Source organism: Nyctereutes procyonoides, unplaced genomic scaffold (assembly GCF_905146905.1).
Source record: "Nyctereutes procyonoides isolate TBG_1078 unplaced genomic scaffold, NYPRO_anot_genome, whole genome shotgun sequence".
NCBI classification, from domain to species: domain Eukaryota; kingdom Metazoa; phylum Chordata; class Mammalia; order Carnivora; family Canidae; genus Nyctereutes; species Nyctereutes procyonoides.
In genome coordinates, this window is record NW_026575123.1 from 1,486,123 (window position 1) to 1,496,635 (window position 10,513).

Consider the following 10,513-nt stretch of genomic DNA (forward strand, 5'->3'; position numbering starts at 1 on the left):
TAAGTATACATAGTGCATAGATTTAAAAAAAAAGCTGTTTCATATTTGATCGTGGTAGTAGGAAGTAACAACATGTTTTTCATTTTGCAAGTAAAGTTCTGTATCACAGAAGGTAAGTGCCCTGTACAGGAGCAGAAAACTCATTTGTGAGAATTCATATGGAAATTCAATCCTCTAATCTCAAATGAAGATTCTTTCTTCTAGTTTTGTTTAATGACAAGACTCCATCTTACAGCAGCATCACAACTTCTTATTCTTCAGTAAGTATATCCTGCCTACTCATTATTGAATACAGTGAACAACAGTGTATATCTCAGAAGTAAGAAGCAATTCAAACACTTAAGAAGCAATTAAAATTATCTTATGGTGTAAATATTTTTGGAAACTTTCTTGAGTTTGAAACCTCAAAAATTTCTTATTTTTTTGAATAACAGTTGTTAGAAACACAAACACACACAAAAACACACCTGATCAAAGAAGGAAGGTCTTGATTCTTGTGGATAAAATTCTCCTATACAACTGAAAAATTTAGACATGTCCTAAGTTATCACTTTAGAACCAAAATTGGAGATGTACAGTCAGTTCTGATTCCTGAGAAAGATATGACAAATGTTATTGTAATCTCACCTTATGAAGAAGCTTAACACAAACCACAGTACTTCCACCTTATCACAGCACAGAAAATTCCACTGAGTGGTGAAAAAAACTGCAAGGTATTAATGTGATTTTATGACTTAAATGATCAATTCGGGCATAAGAATTTTTCCAGAGTTTTGAGAAACTAATGGTTAGATTAGATCATCTCTTTCTGAATTAAAAGTGAAAAATTGTCCTAAAATATGGTTGTAAGTACTGTGTGGGAAAAAAAAAGAAAAAAATGTTAACTTCTTAATCATTTTGTGCATGTGCTACTATAAATTTGAATAGAATCAATTATGCTGTATCATATAAGTTGGAGCTATACAAAGATCTTTCATATATATACACATACATGTAAGCATAAGTATACTTATAAATGCATACAAGTAATTCGATATATGTGTATACAGATGACCTTTTAATTATAAAAATATAAGCTGTATACAAAATAAAAGTTCTATGATGAATCATCATATGCTTATCTTAAACAATTATCCATTTGTGGTCAAAATACTTCATTTATGATATATGTCTGTCTAACACCCGTCCTGCTCCTATTAAATAGGCCCTTTTCTCTACTTTCCTTATGAATATCCCTCATTATATTTCTTTCTAGTTCTCAGAACAAAAGCATCAGATCTTATGGTAGAATAGCAATATAATCAACAAATGTCTTAATGTTCTGGGTTTTTTTTTATCCAAAAGATACAAACATAGTGATTCCAAAGAGGCACCTAAACCCCAATGTTTATAGTAGTAACGTTCACAATAGCCAAAATAAGGAAAGAGCTCTGATGCCCATCAACGGATGAAGATGTGTGTGTGTGTATATATATATATATGTGTGTGTGTGTTGTGTATATACACACACACATATGTATGTATACATATGTATGTGTATATGTGTATATATATATGTATATGTATATAAACATATATAAATACACCATGGAATATTACTCAGCCATCAAAAATGAAATCTTATCATTTGCAACAATGTGGATAGAACTAGAGAGTATTATGCTAAGCAAAATAAGTCAGAGAAAGATAATTTTCATATGATTTCACTCATGCGGAATTTAAGAAACAAAGCAGAGTATCATAGGGGAAGGGAGGAAAAAATAAAATAAGATGAAATCAGAGAGGGAGACAAATCATAATAGACTCTTAACTCTAGTAAACAAACTAAGCATTGTTGGAGGGGAACTGGGTGGGAGGATGGGGCAATTGGGTGATGGGCATTAAGGAGGGCATATGATGCAATGAGCACTGGGTGTTATATGCAACTGATGAATCACTAAACTCTGCCTCTGAAACTAATAATACACTATATATTAATTAATTGATTTTATTTATTTTTTATTTTTTTTAATAAATTAATTTTTATTGGTGTTCAATTTACCACCATACAGAATAACACCCAGTGCTCATCCCGTCAAGTGTCCCCCTCAGTGCCCGTCACCCATTCACCCCCACCCCCCGCCCTCCTCCCCCTCCACCACCCCTAGTTCATTTCCCAGATTTAGAAGTCTTTAAGTTCTGTCTCCCTTTCTGGTATTTCCCACACATTTCTTCTCCCTTCCCTTATATTCCCTTTCACTATTATTCATATTCCCCAAATGAATGAGAACATACACTGTTTGTCCTTCTCCGATTGACTTACTTCACTCAGCATAATACCCTCCAGTTCCATCCACGTTGAAGCAAATGGTGGGTATTTGTCGTTTCTAATGGCTGAGTAATATTCCATTGTATACATAAACCACATCTTCTTTATCCATTCATCTTTCGATGGACACCGAGGCTCCTTCCACAGTTTGGCTATTGTGGACATTGCTGCTAGAAACATCGGGGTGCAGGTGTCCCAGCGTTTCATTGCATCTGAATCTTTGGGGTAAATCCCTAACAGTGCAATTGCTGGGTCGTAGGGCAGGTCTATTTTTAACTCTTTGAGGAACCTCCACACAGTTTTCCAGAGTGGCTGCACCAGTTCACATTCCCGCCAACAGTGTAAGAGGGTTCCCTTTTCTCCGCATCCTCTCCAGCATTTGTTCTTTCCTGCCTTGTTAATTTTCCCCATTCTCACTGGTGTGAGGTGGCATCTCATTGTGGTTTTGATTTGTATTTCCCTGATGGCAAGTGATGCAGAGCATTTTCTCATGTGCTTGTTGGCCATGTCTATGTCTTCCTCTGTGAGATTTCTCTTCATGTCTTTTGCCCATTTCATGATTGGATTGTTTGTTTCTTTGCTGTTGAGTTTAATAAGTTCTTTATAGATTTTGGAAACTAGCCCTTTATCTGATATGTTATTTGCAAACATCTTCTCCCATTCTGTAGGTTGTCTTTGAGTTTTGTTGACTGTATCCTTTGCTGTGCAAAAGCTTCTTATCTTGATGAAGTCCCAATAGTTCATTTTTGCTTTTGTTTCTTTTGCTTTTGTGGATGTATCTTGCAAGAAGTTACTGTGGCCAAGTTCAAAAAGGGTGTTGCTTGTGTTCTCCTCTAGGATTTTGATGGAATCTTGTCTCACATTTAGATCTTTCATCCATTTTGAGTTTATCTTTGTGTATGGTGCAAGGGAGTGGTCTAGTTTCATTCTTCTGCATGTGGATGTCCAATTTTCCCAGCACCATTTATTGAAGAGACTGTCTTTCTTCCAGTGGATGGTCTTTCCTCCTTTATCGAATATTAGTTGACCATAAAGTTCAGGGTCCACTTCTGGGTTCTCTATTCTGTTCCATTGATCTATGTGTCTGTTTTTGTGCCAGTACCACACTGTCTTGATGACCACAGCTTTGTAGTACAACCTGAAATCTGGCATTGTGATGCCCCCAGATATGGTTTTCTTTCTTAAAATGCCCCTGGCTATTCGGGGTCTTTTCTGATTCCACACAAATCTTAAAATAATTTGTTCTAAGTCTCTGAAGAAAGCCCATGGTATTTTGATAGGGATTGCATTAAACGTGTAAATTGCCCTGGGTAACATTGACATTTTCACAATATTAATTCTGCCAATCCATGAGCATGGAATATTTTTCCATCTCTTTGTGTCTTCCTCAATTTCTTTCAGAAGTGTTCTACAGTTTTTAGGGAATAGATCCTTTACCTCTTTGGTTAGGTTTATTCCTAGGTATCTTATGCTTTTGGGTGCAATTGTAAATGGGATTGACTCCTTAATTTCTCTTTCTTCAGTCTCATTGTTAGTGTATAGGAATGCCATTGATTTCTGGGCATTGATTTTGTATCCTGCCACGCTACCAAATTGCTGTATGAGTTCTAGCAATCTTGGGGTGGAGGCTTTTGGGTTTTCTATGTAGAGTATCATGTCATCGGCGAAGAGGGAGAGTTTGACTTCTTCTTTGCCAATTTGAATGCCTTTAATGTCTTTTTGTTGTCTGATTGCTGAGGCTAGGACTTCCAGTATTATGTTGAATAGCAGTGGTGAGAGTGGACATCGCTGTCTTGTTCCTGATCTTAGGGGAAAGGCTCCCAGTGCTTCCCCATTGAGAATGATATTTGCTGTGGGCTTTTCGTAGATGGCTTTTAAGATGTCGAGGAATGTTCCCTCTATCCCTACACTCTGAAGAGTTTTGATCAGGAATGGATGCTGTATTTTGTCAAATGCTTTCTGTGCATCTAATGAGAGGATCACATGATTCTTGGTTTTTCTCTTGCTGATATGATGAATCACATTGATTGTTTTACGAGTGTTGAACCAGCTTTGTGTCCCAGGGATAAATCCTACTTGGTCATGGTGAATAATTTTCTTAATGTGTTTTGGATCCTATTGGCTAGTATCGTGTTGAGAATTTTTGCATCCATGTTCATCAGGGATATTGGTCTGTAATTCTCCTTTTTGGTGGGGTCTTTGTCTGGTTTTGGAATTAAGGTGATGCTGGCCTCATAGAAGAATTTGGAAGTACTCCATCTCTTTCTATCTTTCCAAACAGCTTTAGTAGAATAGGTATGATTTCCTCTTTAAACGTTTGATAGAATTCCCCTGGGAAGCCATCTGGCCCTGGACTCTTGTGTCTTGGGAGGTTTTTGATGACTTCTTCAATTTCCTCCCTGGTTATTGGCCTGTTCAGGTTTTCTATTTCTTCCTGCTCCAGTTTTGGTAGTTTGTGGCTTTCCAGGAATGCGTCCATTACTTCTAGATTGCCTAATTTATTGGCGTAGAGCTGTTCATAATATGTTTTTAAAATCGTTTGTATTTCCTTGGTGTTGGTAATGATCTCTCCTTTTTCATTCATGATTTTATTAATTTGAGTCTTCTCTCTCTTCTTTTTAATAAGGTTGGTTAATGGTTTATCTATCTTATTAATTCTTTCAAAGAACCAACTCCTGGTTCTGTTGATCTGTTCCACAGATCTTCTGGTCTCGATTTCGTTGAGTTCTGCTCGAATTTTAATTAACTCTCTTCTTCTGCTGGGCGTCGGGTCGATTTGCTGCTTCTTCTCTAGCTCCTTTATGTGTAAGGTTAGCTTTTGTATTTGAGTTCTTTCCAGTTTTTGAATGGATGCTTGTATTGCGATGTATTTCCCCCTTAGGACTGCTTTTGTGCATCCCAAAGATTTTGAACAGTTGTATCTTCATTCTCATTAGTTTCCATGAATCTTTTTAATTCTTTCTTAATTTCCTGGTTGACCCTTTCATCTTTTAGCAGGATGGTCCTTAACCTCCACATGTTTGAGGTTCTTCCAAAGTTCTTCTTGTGATTTAGTTCTAATTTCAAGGCGTTATGGTCTGAGAATATGCAGGGGACGACCCCAATCTTTTGGTATCAGTTCAGACCCGATTTGTGACCCAGTATGTGGTCTATTCTGGAGAAAGTTCCATGTGCACTTGAGAAGAATGTGTATTCAGTTGAGTTTGGATGTAAAGTTCTGTAGATATCTGTGAAATCTATCTGGTCCAGTGTATCATTTAAAGCTCTCGTTTCTTTGGAGATGTTGTGCTTAGAAGACCTATCGAGGGTAGAAAGAGCTAGATTGAAGTCACCAAGTATAAGTGTATTATTATCTAAGTATTTCTTCACTTTGGTTAATAATTCGTTTAAGTATTTGGCAGCTCCCACATTCGGGGTATATATATTGAGGATTGTTAAGTCCTCTTGCTGGATAGATCCTTTAGGTATGAGATAGTGTCCCTCTTCATCTCTCACTACAGTCTTCGGGGTAAATTTTAGTTAATCTGATATGAGGATGGCTACCCCTGCTTTCTTTTGAGGACCATTTGAATGGTAAATGGTTCGCCAACCTTTTATTTTCAGGCTGTAGGAGGTGTCCTTCTGTCTAAAATGAGTCTCTTGTAGACAGCAAATAGATGGGTCCTGCTTTTTTATCCAGTCTGACACCCTGCGCCTTTTGATGGGGTCATTTAAGCCCGTTCACGTTCAGAGTTACTATTGACAGATATGAGTTTAGTGTCATCATGATATCTATTCAGTCCTTATTTTTGTGGATTATTCCACTGGACTTCCTCTTAAAGGGGAATTTTAAGAGTCCCCCTTAAAATTTCTTGTAGAGCTGGTTTGGAGGTCACATATTCTTTCAGTTCCTGCCTGTCTTGGAAGCTCTTTATCTCTCCTTCCATTTTGAATGAGAGCCTTGCTGGATAGAGTATTCTTGGTTGCATGTTCTTCTCATTTAGGACCCTGATTATATCCTGCCAGCCCTTTCTGGCCTGCCACGTCTCTGTGGAGAGGTCTGCTGTTACCCTAATACTCCTCCCCATAAAAGTCAGGGACTTCTTGTCTCTTGCTGCTTTAAGGATCTTCTCTTTATCTTTGGAATTTGCAAGCTTCACTATTAAATGTCGAGGTGTTGAACGGTTTTCATTGATTTTTAGGGGGGATCTCTCTATTTCCTGGATCTGAATGCCTGTTTCCCTTCCCAGATTAGGAAAGTTTTCAGCTAGGATTTGTTCAAATACATATTCTGGCCCTCTGTCCCTTTTGGCGCCCTTGGGAACCCCAATTTAACATAGGTTTTTCTTCCTCAGGTTGTCGTTTATTTCCCTTAATCTGTCTTCGTGGCCTTTTAATTGTCTGTCTCTTTTTTCCTCAGTTTCCCTCTTTGCCATCAACTTGTCTTCTATGTCACTCACTCGTTCTTCCACCTCGTTAACCCTCGTCGTTAGGACTTCTAGTTTGGATTGCGTCTCATTCAATTGATTTTTAATTTCTGCCTGACTGGATCTAAATTCTGCAGTCATGAAGTCTCTTGAGTCCTTTATGCTTTTTTCTAGAGCCACCAGTAGCTGTATAATAGTGCTTCTGAATTGGCTTTCTGACATTGAAGTGTAATCCAGATTTTGTAACTCTGTGGGAGAGAGGGCTGTTTCTGATTCTTTCTTTTGAGGTGAGGTTTTCCTTCTAGTCATTTTGCTCAGTGCAGAGTGGTCAAAGGCAAGTTGTATTGGGAAAAGGAGAAAAAGAGAGGAGAGAAAGAAGGAAAGAGAAGAGAAAAAGAAAAAAGAAAAAAGGAAGAAAAAAAGAGAAAAAAGAAGAAAAAGAGAAAGAAAAAGAATGAAAGGAAAAAAAGCCTGGGGGAAGCAAACAGAAATCAAAAAGCAAAAAAAAAAAAAAAAAAAAGAAAGAAAGAAACCACGGGGGAGTATCTTCTGATTCTGTAGACTTTAAGTCCCTTGACTTCCCCTGGAACTGCTCCGTCCAGCTGGTCTTCTGGGGGAGGCGCCTGCTGTGCTGATTTTCAGGTGTTAGCACTTGGGGGAGCTGCTCTGCCCCTGCCTGGTGCGGGGCTCAGCGGGGGTTGTGTACCCCGTGAGGCCCCAGGAGGAACAGTTGCAGTTGCTATGGCAACTCTGGAAGCCTGGATTCAGCCCCCGCAGGAACTCTGGGGCTCTCCGTCCGCAGGGCCTGGAGGCTCCGGGGCGGGGCCGCTGATGTGCTCAGCTCGGGGCAGGAGCGTCCTCGCTGTCCCGGGCCCTCCCGGCCTCTGCCTGTCCCGGGGAGGCCGGATCCTGGGCTGTGTCCCGGCGCCCTGTGCTCCGGGGCCTGCGCTGGTGGCTTCGCGCTCCCGCCCCGCAGCCCCCTCCGCGGAGCCGCCGCCCGAGCCCCTCCGAGCTGCTCCGGCTCCGCCGTGCGCGCTGCAGCCCTTAGGGAGCTCGGCGCACTCTCCCGGGGCGCAGGTGTCTGTTAGTGTCCCAGGGAGCCCGAGGGCATCCCCGCCCTCCTGGGTCCTGCTCTAACTCCCCGCGGGCCCCTTTCCGCCCGCCCGGGAAGGTTGGTGCAGCTCCTGCTCCTCCGGGACGGGGCTCTCCTGTCCTGGGGACACTCGCCCCGGCCTCAGCCCGGTCCTCGCGGGGCCCCTCCCCCTCGGAGGCCTTTTGTTTCTTTATTTCTTTTTCCCCGTCTTCCTACCTTGATAGAAGCGCGAACTCTTCTCACTGTAGCGTTCCAGCTGGTCTCTCTTAAATCTCAGGCCGAATTCGTAGGTTGTCAGGATGATTTGAAGGTTATCTAGGTAATTTGTTGGGGACAGGTGATTTGGGGACCCTGCTCTTCCGCCTTCTTGCCCCTCCTCAATTAATTGATTTTAAATAGAATTTCAAAAAAGGACATAATGACTAAATGTAATATGGTATCCTGGTTGGGATAATGAAATAGAAAAAAATATATTAGGTAAAAACTAAGGAAATCTGAATACAGTATGTTCTTCATTTAACAAAAATCAGTATCAGTTCATTCATTGTGACAAATGTGTCATACTAATCCAAGTAGTTAATACAGGAAACGAGATAGGGTGTACGGGAATTCTCTGTACTATCTTTGCAATTTTTCTGAAAGTTTAATGCTATTATAAAAGTAAAAAAAATATATTTAAAAATAAGTATTGGGGCTTCTTTAGAATGTAATACTAATAGATAATAATTTTATTAGTGTAATACGCATGTGAGACTTTAAAGAAAACAAAAAACACTCTGGAGGGAAACATCTAAAAAATCAGTCACTCATATTAACTCACTGAACCTGAGCTTGTGAAAAACAACTTTAATCAGTGAATCTACAATCAGTCTATTCAATCAGTAAGAGATAATGATTAGGTGATAATCTTTAGCTAATAGAACAATTAAACACTTTATGTATGAGATAAAATTAACATAGGCAAAATTGATTCTGCAGTTTGATAAAGCTATAAAAGTTTTTAATGAAATCAGTAGGTTATTTAAAATCTTCCCATATGGGTAACACAAAAGGCAGATAGTTTTACAGGAGAAAAATAATAAACTTTTGAGAAAGAGATCATTATAATTTATGCAAACTCTGCTAAATGGTATAGAAAAAAGGAACTGTTATTTCTTTCAGTAAAAGTAGAATTAATTACCTTGACCTAAATTAGATGAGAATATGTTAAGAAAGGAAAAAGTCAATCTCATTTATGAAAATTGTTGCAAAATCCTAAAACAGCACTAAACCAAATCAGCGTATGAAACTCAGAGATAATCAAATTGAGTTTGTTTCACAATAAAATAGTAGTTTTCCTTTGAAAGAAAAATAATTAAACATAATTTGCTATAAACAATAGATTAAAGAAATAGAACATAATTACAATCAAAATGGAAAGCACATTTGCTATAATTCAATACTTTTTCATGATAAAAACAATCTTTAGCATATATATGAGAGGACTTACATAAACATCATTCTTAACTTGGAGATATTAATAGTCTTTTAGAAAACCACAAAAGCAAAGCAGTTACTCATCATTTCTTTTCAGTGTCATTGTGGAGATATTTCAGCACATTTAAGATGACCACAGGGAAGAGATAGAGACTGAAAAAACATTTTTTTTCTGATTATATGTTCATCTACATTATTGGAAAGGAAGACATTTCTCTGCCTTAGGGTCTTTTTAGTTGAACTTAGAATCAAATTGACATGAAACAGACTAACAGGAGGAAATCAAATTTAACAGGCATATGAGTGGGGAATCCACAGATGGGAAATCCCAAAGACTATGAGGCAGCATGAAACTTACATGAGGTAAGGAGAGGAGGAGGGCCTGTGATACAAAAGGGAGAAAGCTCATCAGCAAGAAAGTGAAAGATATTTGAAAAACAAGGTTGCCGTTATGCAGCCTTGTTCCTTAGGGAAAGAGGAACCTCTGTTAATAGCTCTATTCTTTTCCAATATAAATTTATGCAGTTGAGGGGGAGACATAGAGATTTTCCTGCATCTGCTGGGTTTCCATTACTGTCTTAAAAATTATTTTCAATTCGTTTTAAAGTAAGCTCTACGCCCAATGTGGGTCTTGAACTTAGGACCCTGAGATCAAGATTCATATGCTCCACCCACTGAGTCAGCCAAGTGCCCTCCTTTTATAAATATATTTTTAATTTAAGTAAGCTCTAAGCCCCATATGAGGCTTAAACTCGTTACCCTGAGATCAAGAGTTGCAGGGGTTTTGATCACTTTAACTCAAAATAGATCCTTATGCCAATGTGGCCCATTGTAGGGCAGCCTTACCTGCCCCTACAACATAGAAAATAAAAAATAATTAAGGGACGCTTAGGTGGCTCTGTGGTTGAGAGTCTGCCTTTGGCTCAGATTGTGATCCTGGGGTCCTGAGATCCAATTCCACATCAGGGTCTCCTCAGGGAGCCTGCTTCTCCCTCTGCCTATGTCTCTGCCTCTGTGACTCTCAGAATAAATAAATAAAATGTTTTAAAAAATAACTTAGTGACCAGTTAGTAGAAATAGTATTAGTATAACTGATGTAGCATTAATTTGCAAAAACACATTAAACATCATTAATAAATGGAAAAAAATAATCTTTAAAAATATATCATTAACAATGACAATAGAAACTCAATAAGACACTTGTGAGTAAAACTAACAGAAATAGACAAG